The following is a 12,734-nucleotide window of genomic DNA, read 5'->3' on the forward strand; positions in this document are numbered from 1 at the left end:
TTACTTTTTCTAAAAATGTTAACATACATATATTGAATCGTAAATAATTGAAAAATATATGTCAGGTGAATAATGCATTAAAGTAAATTCGTAGTAATAAATAAAATTATTTTTAACCAATCATATTTATTTATTTAAAGTTTGAACCATTTGAAAGTCTCGATCATAATTGAAACAACCGTATGATCGCATTTATTAAGATTTGGTTAGGCTGTGTTGCCAGTGAATTCATCAATTTGAAATAGCCACATTTAATACTAAAAATAAACAAATTCCAGCCAACCTAATCGACAATACGCCATTTAATGTAATATTATGCAATTATATGCCTGTATATGTACTTTTAATTCACGATAAAATAGTTTCTGGTAAAAATTTACCGATACCGGTATTTATAAATTTTTCCGATTTACCGGTAAACCGGTATTGCAATCCCTAACAACTATAAAAGTCGATTTTACTAAAATCATTGGAGTCGGGTCGAATCAAAAAATAAAGTCGGAGTCGGTATCGGTAAATATTGATCCGAATCCAAAGCCCTGGTTGGAAAGTCACATATTTGGTTTGAACAAATTCTTAGAGTTATCGTAATACGATACGCATGCATTACCACAATTAGCATTCGCACAAAAACATCAGAACTGTCAAAACTCAACCGCTTAAGATATCATATTACAATTGGCACACATTGTTGAATATGGATAGCACTGTGACTATCCTACCTCTAGTTATAATTTAGAGGCCGGATAGCCAAGGGGCCGCTCATTGTTCAATTGTTGTAAATCCTTTGTAAAAAAGGTTCGGCAAACCTTCAACAATGCATTTACAACCTTTGAACAATACGCGACACCTTCTGGGTCCGCTGACTAATTATAACATATATACTAACTTGAAAAAACTGCATGCCATAAATAATATTCCGTTAGTTACAAACATTACTAACAAACTAACCAGTAGATTCTATGACAGAATCACTAATAACTAGAGGTAGGGCCGGAAGCGTGCCGTTTATTGTTCAATTGATGTAAATCCTTTATAAAAAAGGTTCGGCAAACCTTCAACAATGCATTTAAAACATTTGAACAATATACAGCCCCCTCAGGGTACGGGCTTTAGTAATAACCATACTAACACACTTGTGAAGAGTCTCGGTGATTACAACAAAATGTCTTGTTATGTGGTATGATCTTATAACCTTTGTATGGATTTATGTATACTCTTTAATCTCAAGTTTGAACATCCGTTTCATTTTTAACTACTTATGATGTTAAGTTATCCTTATTATTTATGAGACTTTCAATATCTTTATTGCTTCCACACTGTACAATCAACTATTCTGTTCAATCCTATCTACTTAACTTTTATCTATTATAATTTATGCGAGTTTCTAACACGATTGCTATATAAGACGACACAGTTAATGACCTGTTGAAATACAAAGTATTACTTTTAATAATCTTTATTGCTATGGCTGCATTTTGTCCCACGATACGTGTAAACCCTAAAATATTATTATCTCTATTTATCTCTATGATAAATTGTGTTTCTACTCAAAAATGTCTCGATACTCTCAAAGGATACATAAATCAAATATTAAAACTGTCTTACACACGGATGTTGCTCTGTATCTTAATCACTTTGTTATTTACCAAAATTCTGTGATTGGTTAAAGCTTATCATTCTTTTGTGTATAAATGCTCATGTTAGATCTATTGAACCTCACTTGCGATTAAACTGCCTTACTAGTAACTTGTGATTACTACATACATACATAGTTACTTGCGATCGAACCGTCTCTTACTAATCACTGACTTACAATTGAACCGTCTAACTAGTGACTCGCGATTAGACGACTTAACTAGTAACCACTAAATAGTAACGTGTAATACAAACTTATCTCGTGTATACTTACTACTATTAAAGAAGATCTTATAAAAAAACTGTGACTATAATATTTCTACACCATCTCCTACTTGTCCCCGTAACAGTCTATACCCTTCAGGTATAACACACAGATTACCTAAACACAATCTGCTTCAGATCGTCGACTTTAGAGATTCTTTAACTAATATTATGTATTAGATTTATTATGAGCATTTATAAGAATTGTAAATAGGTTTTTGGGCTTTTTTTCCTATTATGCTGTACATTAACATTAGAATAATATAATACTATGATTAGTTCTTTATCAACGCTAAATAAAATAAAATTATATCGCGCGCTCATATTACCATTATTAACCTATGCTTCACCTGTATGTAATAACGCCTCGAATACTAACCTTTCCAAGCTCCAAGTAATACAAAATAAATCCCTAAAAATAATTTATAATACACCCATATATACTTACTTGAAAAAACTGCATGCCATATATAATATTCCGTTTGTTACAGACATTACTAACAAACTAACCAGTAGATTCTATTACAGAACAACCATACTAACACACTTGTGAAGAGTCTCGGTGATTACAACAAAATGTCTATACCCTTCAGGTATAAACACAGATTGCCTAAACACAATCTGCTTTAGGTCATCGACTTTAGAGAGTCTTTAATTAATATTATGTATTAAATGTATTATGAACATTTATTAGGATTGTAAATAGGTTTTTGAGCTCTTTTTCCTATTATGCTTTAGATTAACATTAGAATAATATAATACTGTGATTACTAACCAAATTAAATTGTAAAATAGAAAATGATCAGTAGATCAGTAGCTATTAATATAGATATAAGATATAGTGAACATAATTTAGTAACAATATATTACAAAGCTTTTAATATAAGAGGCTCATGTGCATGTTTAGGGTCGGGACAGCGCGTACGCAGTCCCGGCTATCAAAAATTACGCGTCCGAGTTGCCCGCATTAGGGGCAATCGCAAGGGTCAGCTCAACCGAAGTGCAATGGAAGAGCCTCGCCCTGGGGGAACCGCCTTATTGATCACGGTGTCCCCTACGCCAGGTAAGTATGCTCTAAGAACTTTAACATGGCCTTATATCTGCCTGACGGAGACTACATGTTGGATTGCGCAAGTACATGCATTGACATCTAGCGGCGGACGGCCAAACTAACTCCGAATGAACGAACTAAATAGCAGGAACCCGAACCGGAGCAGTACCGAAATCCGGAGTAAACATTATTTTTATCGGAACTGAAACCGAACCGATATTTTTTTTTTGGTAGGTAAAATAAATGTACCTATATATACTTTGGGAATGAAAGAATTAATGGACAAACATATAGGAATCTATCTATATATGTACATATATAAAAATAATAATAATAATAATAATAATAATAATAGCTTTTATTCCAGACGATGAGGAGAATAGTGCAATCCCCAACGCCCATATAAATAATATATAGATAATAAAAAAAAAAAAAAAAAAAAGTATTGAAAAATAGTAAACAAAAAATAAATAAATAAATACATAAAATGAATGTCTGTGTGTGTGTCTCGAATAGGCTGCTAAACCACTAAACCGATTGCGATGAAACTTTCAGGATTTGTTGTGTGCATGTCCGGGAAGATTACTGTGAAAAAAAAAATGGGAAAAAACGGGAATGAGTGTCATTGCAACGCAATAATTTCAAATGTGTTCGCTACCTGCGTTTTTCCGACAAATGGGAACGGGAACGGGAATTGCATGCGTTATTATGGCATTGCAACGCATGCCGGGGTTCAGCTAGTATACATATATAAAATTGAATGTCTGCTGTGTGTCTCGTATTGGCTCCTAAACCACAGAACCGAATACGATGAAACTTTCAGGATTTGTTGTGTGCATGTCCGGGAAGATTACTGTGAAAAAAAATCGCCTAAAAACGGGAATGAGTGTCGTTGCAACGCAATAATTTCAAATGTGCCTGCGTTTTTCCGACAAATGGGAACGGGAATTGCATGAGTTATTGTGCCGGGTTCAGCTAGTGTGTAATAAAAATGTTTTGGAACTTTTAGAAAAATATAATATCGATATCAAACAAGACTCTGTAACAACCAGGCCCACCCCTAGGGTTCCGGCCCGTGTTTGAAAATATTTTCGCCACCCTCTCCCCTCTATTTTTAAAAATTTATTTCATTAGCCGATTATTAAATACTTCTATTTGCATATAAAGCATACAAACATATGGAGGCGTAAAAATTAAACACCTCCCTGGTTCTTTTTTTATTTAGCACTACACCACTAGTTATTATTATGATTTGTATTAAACTCGAAAACTCGAATGATTATTATAGAAGGATAATAGTGGAAAATTCGAACGATTGGCCATTAAAAATATGTTTCATTGAATTTAAAAATTAAAATTAATTTAAGAATCTATTTAAAAAATAACATGCACTCAGGGCCGCCGAGAGAAATCCTGGGCCCTGGGAAAAAAATAATTCCGAGTCATATGACAAACTAAAAGAAAAGATCTTATAGATAGATATATTACAAATATATATCAGAATTATTATAAAAATACCTATATGAGCCGTTATATGGAATTGAAAGTCCATTTTTCTTACTTTAGAGAAATATTTCGCAAAATATTAAATATTTTGATTTTTAAATGCTTTTTATTATTACGAAATTATGTTCACAATACATCTTATATCTATTTTAATAGCTACTGATCTAATGATCATTTCCTATTTTACAATTTAATTTAATTTGGTTAGTAATCATAGTATTAGATTATTCTAATGTTAATGTACAGCATAATAGGAAAAAGAGCTCAAAAACCTATTTAGAATTCTTAAACATTAAATATAACATTTTGCGTTTGATTATATTTAAAAAATACTGATAGACTGTAATACGTTTATTCTGCTTATTCTGTTAAAAGAAGTGATAGCAATTTGTGAATTATATAAGTCAAACAGAAATAGTGTTTTTGGAACCGAAATATTATATGAATTATTATATAATAATTATAATATAATACTTAAATATTATATGTAGATTAAAAATGAATGATAAATGAATTGTCTTCACTTCAATCCTATAACGACTCACGAGGCAAGACCAAAGAGAACTGTTGCAACAAATACTTTTCATAGCTTTCATGGCGTCACGATTTTTGTAGAAATTTATACACAAAACGCATACTACATATAACGACAATACTCGTTTGCATTCCAAAAATACATTTTCGGCAGTATATAGTGAAGCACTTCGTAGAATCAAGTGCGGCTTTGAATTGCACGAGGAAACATTTCGTAGAAGTATACATACATATATGTAGTTTTGCATTGTAGATGGGAATTCCCGCAAAAAAAATATTTCTGTTGACATTGATCAGTGTTGTTATTTCGTATTGGCATAATTTGAATCGTAGAGATTTTGATGAGCAATATATAAAGGTTGTGGCAATTTGCAGGTGCTATATCTGCGAATTATTGGCTATTTGCAGGTACTATATCTGCGACAGGCGCAAAGCCTTCTGCGCAATAATTCGCAGATATAGTACCTGCAAATAGCCAATACTTTGCAGATATAGTACCTGCAAATAGCCGCAACCATATATAAAATATAAATACTCTGCATTCAGTATATTTGGAGAAATAAAATATAATTGTCCTGGTTACTCGGAATCCATCACAGTGAGGCAAGTATTGATATCTGCAGTCATAAAAAAATCTGACTAGCCAATTTTTCGAAATCGGGATACCAATTACATTGTATTTCGTAAAATCTGAAAATATTTTGGCAATTTTACAAAAAAAGGCAACGGACCTGCACAATTCATGAATTAAGCAATTTTATAAAATGAGCAATTTTTACAAATATAATAGGAAAACCTTACTTAAATCTTGTTAAAATTTAAAAATAATATACTGATAATGAATTCACAAATATAATAGACGATGATCAAATTAGAAAGCAATATTTAATGAGTGCCAAAACCTAAAATAACTAATAATAATACCAAAAGTCAAAACAAACGAATATAAAACATCGTCAAAGATTCAGCATTATATGCTAGTGTATGTATTTTCATTTTAGAACTATGTAGAATTACATATACATATTTATATTTATGTTTTTATAGATGTACAACGAAAAGCCATTAACTGAATGAACATTATTATGACTCATAATAATATATATTAAGTATGATTAAAGATTTTAATAACAAAAAACATTTTGTTATCGGACAAAAAGAATTTCAACATTTTTTTTCATTATTATTACTGTACAGTTATAATAAAGCTAAGTTACCAGGCGTTGCTCGGTTTATAAAAGTTGGAATAAAATGTAATAAATGGAATCTATATCATATTTGATGTTCCCAAATTAAAACCGTAGGTTTACATAGTGGACAAACAGGTAAAAAAAAATAAACATTCATATTTATGATATTGCCTATTAAATATTATATAAAATTATTTTTTATCTTTCAATGAAGTTATCATATTGAATGAAGTCAAATAATAAATGTAAAATGGTTATGAAAAATTGCACTTACGGTATTCATAATTATATATACATACGTATTCTATAAATATAAATCATATTAGAAAGCAACATTTTAATGTGCGCTAAAACCTCAATAAAAACCAATAAAACCAAAATTCACCTAAACAAATGTGCATTCAAAATTAGACTTGACGAGGTCATAAACGTCGAAAATTGCATTTAGTATCCGACTTAATTGCCTTATAAATTTACTTACAAATTCCCACGCATTTTACTCTTTAGTCTGTGTGTCTTTATTTTTTACTTTTTTTTTAGTCATAAAACCACGTGCACTTACTTAGATCTCAATCTATTTATAGAGGTTAAAGGTTGACAGAATGTCGCTTTCGACCGCATGTTTGAAAACGACAAAATTCGGCTCATCCGAAGCTATTTCGGTTCGTTCGAGTTGATATAAAGTAAAATATTTGCTCAATAAACACCCACTGGATAAACAACGGTAAATTGTGGGCATTCGTGAGGTTTTCGACCGCTGAAGGTCAATAAGAAATTTCAGATGTATTCAAAATTTATTTCGTATTGTAGTATATCACCACATAAAAGGATCAACGACCAAGTATCTCGGAATCATTTACAGGCACTCACCATCCACTGCTGGATGAAGGCCTCTCCAACACGCTTCCACTCGTCTCTCTTTTGCACAACTTACATCTATCTCACACATTTTCCTAATTTCTTCTACCCATCTTCCCTGCGGTCTTCCTTTTACCCTTTTACATTCTCTCCGGTACCATTCTAGCACTTCTTTTGTCCACCTTTCGTCCATTCTTCTAGCCATGTGGACCGCCTATTGCCATTTCAATCTCTTTACTCTATCCACTATGTCCACTATCATTGCTATACTTATTCATATCGGAATACCAGCTGATAATTCAGTCTCAATTTGGGCATCGATCCTCAATATGGAAAGGTAAAATTTAAAATATATAATATAAAGCCAGCAGCGTGGCTCGGTCGTTAAGCTTCTGCTTAACACTGAGAGGCGCCGAGTTCGATCCCTTGAGCTGACCTCGATTGAAAAGAATTTTTCTGAGTATATCTGTAATGCTGCTGGTCAGACCAGGATTTGTGACTCCTGGTTGATCGTTTCCTATCAGAGTTTGCCAATTTTCTCTGATTTCATTGTTGAAACGATTCCCGATTAAAAATTGGCTAAAAATCCTTCCTACCCACTATGTCACCACTATTTGAGTATGATTAATGTAAATATTTCAATAAAAATGTATGTACAATTCATAGATGTCTCGTTAAATTGTCGAGTTTAAGTCAGTGTCTCGTAATTTAGCGACTTATGTATATAATAAAAAAATGCTGTATTGTTTGTAATTTGGCCAGGAAGGCGCATTGGGGCTTACCTGTAAAGCCTTCCTGGTATGAAATAAAAAAAAAATAAAATAAAATAAAATAAAAAAAAAAATAAACAAAAAAAAACATATATAAACAGAGATAAATTTCTTTGGTAAATAAATAATCTAGTCAAATGTGCATTAACCAGCAGAATAGACGAGTGGTTAGCATATAATGCTTTGAACAAAGTGGTGACGGGTTCAAATACCACTGGTTTCTGCTGGCCAGACCTTGGATTTGTGACTCCTATCAGTTTGCCAATTTATCCGAATTTCATTGAAATAATTCCAACAAATTGGCAACCTTACTCATTTCCTCGCAAAATCTCGAGAATTGTATAAAATAGATATATCTGTGAATGTTAATTGGTATGTATTTAATTTGTATAATACTTGTATCAAACGTATGATGTTTCTGGTTAGGAAGGGACATTGGGGTTACCTGTTAGGCCTTCCTGGTATAAATTAAAAATATATATAAAAACGGACGCGATGTGTGTATGTATGTGAGTATGTGCCATACCGTAGACATATAGCCAATCAGAATCAAGTGGTTGAGGTACGCGCGTACTAGTTGGACTACTTGCTATCTCGCTTGCACCAACGCTTCTGCGTCACTAATTTGTTCACATACGGCCACCAACGAAAGCCTTTCTAACGCAATTACCACTCGAGTTGGTACGTTTAGATAAAAAAAATATTTTGGAATAGAAAACCAATCCTTATAATAGCATAAACCAATCCTAAAAATAGCACGGAGAAAAAATCCCTAAAAAAATATATATATTTTTGACTTTAAAAATTCGCTACTAGACAATTAATTATAAGTATTTTAAAATAATAAAAAATCACAATCAATAGAAAAAACATCTGACTATTGATTCCAATACTCACTTTGAGCACAGCAATGCTAGATTTTGAGTTAAAGACCGCAAAAGCCAACTGTAAAAATTGCGCATAAAATAGAAAATACTCAATATAAAATAGTATTAACAGTGGGAAAAAATCTCAAGTGAAAATGCGTACTTTTGACTTTTGATTTGAACTGGACGACTACTTAGAGAGATTAGAAAGCTGAAAAGTACTACAAATGAAAGATAAAATACCCGACTATAGATTCCGATATACATTTTGAACAGAAAATTGACAGATTTTGAGACATCTACCGAACAACACCAAGATATAGAAAAATCGTGCGATTTAAAAAAACACATACATATATCTCCGAATTTCGAGCCAATTGACATTTTTTATTACCAGATTCGTGTTCACTGGGCATAGATCTATAAGAAAAATCATACATATCTCGTCTCTGAACCATTTTTCATGTCGAACAGTGTTATTATTCATTTAAAGTTAGTACTAAACATAATCGCCGAGTATTGTTGTTATCATGCATCTTTCATTAAACAATTCACATATAATAGACTCAAAGGAAAACATTCGTAAGTGCCCGAAGCGATAATAAATAAACAATAGGCCGACAATAATTAGCGAACGAGCATAGGTGGTGACCTAGATCAGGTACCTACGAGTACCATCGAGTGTATTCGCTAAAGAAGGTTGTATAATTTAGTTTTTATGACTTTTCTCATGTGCGATTAGCGCAAGGGTTTTGCCTCGAAGGTTAAGTGATTGGCCAGTAAAATTCGCGGTCAAAGTACTCCATACGCTTGACCGGGCATCGCAAATTAAAAACATGGAGGCCCACTGAGTTCCAACAAAAAAGATCGCTTGTGTACGGTTGAGAGGAGTTGGCATTATAGTTCTGGATATGTATTGGTACTTGGATCTTGATTCGATTAATTTTTTGTGAAAAAATTATTACTGTAATTATTTTAAACACGTGTGCTTGGTTATTTTAATGACGACATTTACTCAAACAATCATGTGTTTGCCAGCTGATTTTATGTAAGTTTAACTTGTGATTTGAATCAACAAGCAAATGAGGAATTTCCCATTGCAGAATATATAGGGAAGCTACAAACTTATATTTTTAAATCAAATATGAAGAATCAACCGTTTAAATGGAAATTATATACATACATACGTATGTAGGTAGATGAATGTAATGATCTGTTGCTTATTAACCCAAATTAAATTTGATCTGCAGCTTAAATCAATTTTATTTTGTAAAGACAAAAAATAACACAGTGAAGACACTCTTTCAGTGAAAGTATCGCAATAAGTAAAGTCAGATAATATTAATAATTAATAATGAAAAAAATTAGGAAAAGTACCTACAAATGCTTCATTTTAATTAGATAATTCATAGAACCAGCAGAATAGACTAGTGGTTAGCATATAATGCTTTGAACAAAGTGGTTACGGGTTCAAATCCCACTGGTTTCTGCTGGCAAGACCTTGGATTTGTGACTCCAAGTCGATCGTTTCCTATCAGAGTTTGCCAATTTATCTGATTTTCATTGAAACGGTTCCAACAAATTGGTAACCTTTGCCATTTTCTCGCAAAAATATAGAGCTTTCAGCAATCTCGAATTTCGCTGAATTGTATAAAATGCTGCAAATTTACAAATTTGACCATAAATCTCTGTGTGGATTTATATGCACAGTCCATACTCAAAAAATCAGAACATAAAACACAAACTTTTTACGCTTGTTTTTAAATATATACATTTATTTACATACTAGCTGACCCGGAATGCATTGCAATGCCACAGTAACGAGTTCAATTCCCGTTTCCGTTTCCATAGTAGTGCAAAGTAGGCGCGGCGCGATTATTGTCACACTCGCGGCGTGATGCGTTGAAGGCGGGAGGATAGCTTTACTTTCGTGTCATTAAAATCGTAATTACGAATATTATTATTAATAGGTTTTTTCACAGTAATTTTCCCGGACATGCATACAACAAACCCTGAAAGTTCCATCGTAATCGTTTCAGTGGCTTAGAAGCCTATTCGAGACACGCAGACAGACATTCATGTTTATATATTATACATATACATATGTATATATATATATATATATATATATATATATATATATATATATATATATATATATATATATATAGATAGATAAAAAATACAAAAAAACATATGAATATTTCGTATTTCCAGTGGGATTTGAACCCGTGACCACTTTGTTCAACGCATTATATGATAACCACTAGTCTATTCTGCTTGTTACAAATTATCTATTTATTATTTTTATATTTATATTATTGTTATGTTTATATTATTATTTTACTATTTATATTATCTATGTATGTATATACATATTTAATTATATAAACGATAGGGATTACACTATTGTCTGAATAAAAATTATTATTATATGTATAAGGCAATGTGTAAATATATAAATTGTAATACATATGTATTTACATACATATATACATAAAAATAAATAATTGTGTATTTATGTGCTATACAAATCCACAGGTGCTACTTTAGTATGCGATCTACCTTTGAATCGCAGTCGACTTTTTTTTTTGTATCGTAGCAACGAAATGTTTATTCACAACCAATCCACAGTTATTCATCTTATTCCCACAATATTTAGTATACTATCTCATGGTAACTTAATTTAACTTAACTTCACATACCTTAAACGATCAAAGTTGAAAGTGCTCGGAGCCCAGGACCGAAGGACTACCATACATAAAAGTAGGGTTGTCATACGTCCCGTATTTACGGGACAATTTATTTGTATTTACATTACAATTTGTCCCGTATTTGTCCCGATTTCTCCCTAAACTTTTCTCCAAAAACAGACTGTCGATTTCTTTAACACTGCTGTGGAATACATTGATAAGTGGTCCCAATCATTCAAAAAATTGAATGCTTTCGATTGGATGACTCTCAAGCTAGTTCCTGAATGGGGGGAAATAGAACGAACCGTTGAATATTTGCAAGTAAGGAACATCGATGTTGGAAACAATGAGCTTCCTTTCAACCAGTTCGTATATTTAAAAGATTATTTAAATAAAAACAATACTAACGAAAACTGAGAGAGACAACGCTGAAATTGAGTATGGAAGAGAAATGGCTGAAGTTTTTTAGAGATACCAAGCATATTGAACAGAAGTCATGTTTAATAAAACTATGTGAGTATATATTTGCCATTCCAGCCCACAATGCCAATGTGTAGAGAATATTTTCCCTGATGTCAACACAATGGTCGGATAAAAGAAATATGTAAGCTGGCAGTTGAGACAGTTGAGGCAATTTTGGTTTGCCAGTATAATTTTAAAATGACCTGCGCCCAATTTTATCATCATGTAAAAGAGGAAAACGATTTAATTAAAAAAGTTAAAATACGATTGGGCTAAAAAAGACTTTTAAAATAAACTATTACCTACCTACTTTTCCATGTTTTATTTATGTAGCACTTAAATGTCCCGTATCAATGCTTGACAACTATGACAACCCTACATAAAAGTGATCTTTCGCATTGTCATATCCATATGAACAATATCCAGGTACTTTATGACATTGTTGAAAAATTCAAAGTATTTCATGACGTGCATATGTATCCACGACTGGAATATCAGATGGAAATGAAACGCAAAAAGCTAAAACGGGTGCGTTTACCTTGTATCGACGGAAACCCAGAGAGCAACTAGAGCCACGGGCAATATTAATAAGTCAAGCAGACAGATTACATCAGCCGCAACCTGGAGGTTAACACTTGCCAGCCGGAGAAGCGTTCAAGTCGAAAAAAAAATTACATGACTTGTAACGTTCGGCCATAAACGTTTCGTGCCTTATTTAGCACCGTTTCATAGAACTGGCCTGAAAAATTTCGGATGTGGCGCATTTTTTATTTTCCATTATACATACATACATACGTACACAGTTGTACATACTGTGTGTATATGCAAATCTACATACATATTATAAAGATAATACATTTGTACATGAAAATTCATATTTATAAGTATTTAAATTAATATTT

The 12,734-nt window shown here is 32.3% G+C and overlaps 1 protein-coding gene and 1 non-coding gene across 3 annotated transcripts in view; both read right to left on the bottom strand.

Annotated features, from left to right (window-relative positions):
• Window positions 1-12,734, bottom strand: part of for (cGMP-dependent protein kinase for) — a 214,908-nt gene that overhangs the window by 136,406 nt on the left and 65,768 nt on the right. The window lies entirely within an intron of this gene.
• Window positions 2,812-2,973, bottom strand: LOC143910105 (U1 spliceosomal RNA). The gene has a single exon (XR_013260437.1). It is a non-coding gene; the product is annotated as a U1 spliceosomal RNA (small nuclear RNA).

The sequence above is a fragment of the Arctopsyche grandis genome, chromosome 3 (assembly GCF_051622035.1).
Source record: "Arctopsyche grandis isolate Sample6627 chromosome 3, ASM5162203v2, whole genome shotgun sequence".
NCBI lineage: Eukaryota > Metazoa > Arthropoda > Insecta > Trichoptera > Hydropsychidae > Arctopsyche > Arctopsyche grandis.